The sequence below is a fragment of the Hoplias malabaricus genome, chromosome 10 (assembly GCF_029633855.1).
Source record: "Hoplias malabaricus isolate fHopMal1 chromosome 10, fHopMal1.hap1, whole genome shotgun sequence".
Taxonomy (NCBI): domain Eukaryota; kingdom Metazoa; phylum Chordata; class Actinopteri; order Characiformes; family Erythrinidae; genus Hoplias; species Hoplias malabaricus.
This window is the reverse complement of record NC_089809.1, coordinates 23,237,558-23,239,763: the sequence shown is the minus strand read 5'-3', so window position 1 is coordinate 23,239,763 and position 2,206 is coordinate 23,237,558. Positions and strand designations below refer to the sequence as shown.

At 42.2% G+C, this 2,206-nt stretch overlaps 1 long non-coding RNA gene across 1 annotated transcript; it reads right to left on the bottom strand.

The window, feature by feature from the left end:
• Window positions 1-415: 415 nt before the first annotated feature.
• Window positions 416-1,159, bottom strand: LOC136708320 (uncharacterized). The gene is made up of 3 exons (XR_010804340.1): window positions 1,048-1,159; window positions 650-787; window positions 416-545 (listed from the first exon to the last, which is right to left on the bottom strand). It is a non-coding gene; the product is annotated as an uncharacterized lncRNA (long non-coding RNA).
• Between the last annotated feature and the right edge of the window lie 1,047 nt (window positions 1,160-2,206).

The following is a 2,206-nucleotide window of genomic DNA, read 5'->3' as shown; positions in this document are numbered from 1 at the left end:
CGCCCAAAAAGTGATATCGTTAAGAATAATTTTTAATATGTGCTGGAAATATAAATTATGTCTTTAAAATAGAAAAGTAACTGAAAGAAGACAAGTTAACTGTAATAGTACAAAAAATGAGTTTATTTACAAGGAAACTACAAATATTTACATCAGCTGAATAACAATGATTGCGTCATTAAAGGAGAGATGAAAAAGACAACATTTTTCCTTGTGTCCTGTGTGACTCTCATCCTGGGAACAGCAGAAAGACAGGAGACTGAAGCGAAGGATGGAAAGGGGAATGGACACTGGACAGAGCACAGGACAAGACTAGACAGGCACTAGGATGAAGACAGGGACAGGGACTGGAACAGAGAAGATAACAGAGTGAGGAACAAAGAGAAAGACAGGCACACTGACAGAGTGAGGCACTGAGGGCAGTCTGGCTGAGAACTGAGGGGCAGGCCAACCTAGGAACTGGGAGACTGGACTGGCAAGGATAGGACCAGCTGGAACCACAGGAGACGATGGGACTTCAGGACCAGAGCCAGAAGAGGACTGAACTGTGAAGAGGTGGAATATTACACAGCAGTGTGAAAGCGAGTCTTGTTCCTGCACACATTGTTATTAGAATAAAAAAGAACAATCCACAACTCTTTCAGCTTACCAATGTTGTTACAGATGTTCAGAGTTCCGATTGTATTCTGGGAGAACACTGGAGCAGTAACATTACTTCCATCTGAAGCTGAAATGTTTGTATTCAGGGAGGAGGAGGAGGAGGAGGAGGAGTGAGAGGATGACGAGGCTGAATGTTGGTTTCCGGAAGAAAATAAATAAATTAACCATAAAACGTTCAAAAATGTCTTTAATGATGGGGTAAAGCATTAAAAAAATGGCACAAGATTAAAACAAGTCACAGCTGAAGTAAAGGATGCTGATAAAGCCCTGAGGTAAATCACACAGTGTGTTACTCCCTTCAGCTGCCAGTGGTTTTAATGTTGTAGCTGCTATGTAGTACTCTAGTCAATGACATTTTTCAATGTTCAGTAGATTGTGAGCACTCACCTGTGTTTGGTTCCATGTTGCTCCAATGTGCTTCATTGAGTACCGAGGTGTAAGGAGTTCTTCTTAGTCATGTATATATATACATATTGCTCCAAGACACATAGGCCATAGCCATTGCACATAGGCCATAGCCATTGCTAATTACTCTGTGCTTCACTGAGTAAGGAGTTCTTCATTTTTTGTCTCTGAATTTGTCTGAGGCCCGTAGGCCACACCCGTAGCTTTGGAATGTGCCATAGTTACAAGTTACATAGTGCCATAGTTACATAGTTACAAGCTTCCAGACTTTATACCCGACCTTAGTTACAAATGTGGACATAGTGCTCAGAGAGGACAATAACACACAGTTACTACTGGGTTTGAATGTTTCTTTTTAATTTTTATATAATTTTATTAAAAGAGAAAAATTCAATAGATGTTTACATTTTGCTTCATATTATTTTTTTTAAATAAACATAGTTTAACAAAGGATGACTTAGGGGCGGCAAAGTGGCGCAGCAGGTAGTGTTGCAGTCACACAGCTCCAGGGACTTGGAGGTTGTGGGTTCGATTCCCACTCTGGGTGACTGAGAAGTTGGTGTGTTCTCCCTGTGTCCATGTGGGTTTCCTCCGGGTGCTCCGGTTTTCTCCCACAGTCCAAAAACACACGTTGGTAGGTGGATTGGCAACTCAAAAAGTGTTCGTAGGTGTGAATTTGTGTGTGTTGCCCTCTGAAGGACTGGCGTCCCCTCCAGGGTGTATTCCCGCCTTGCACCCACTGATTCCAGGTAGGCTCTGGACCCACCGTGACCCTGAACTGGATAAGCGGTTACAGATAATGAATGATTTTAAATAATAAATGAATAAATAAAAGAGTAGATGAGTGGAAGTGTTGTAAAAGTGACTGGTCCAGTTCTGTTTTCATGGTTCAGTCTCAGACACAGTGCTGCATTTAAACCAGCACCGACCCGTTTACACAGTTCAGAGATTACTCCTGAGAAAATGAGACTTGTTTGGCACAGTGTTCTCAACACACACACACACACAGAGTGGGAGAAACACACAGAGACACTGTTTAAAATGTTTTTTAAAACCAGTTTTGCTGCATGTCGCTCCGCTCTCTCCTCCACCTACGTTCTCTTTAGTGAAGTGACATTTCTCAGTGGTCACAGTGTGTGAG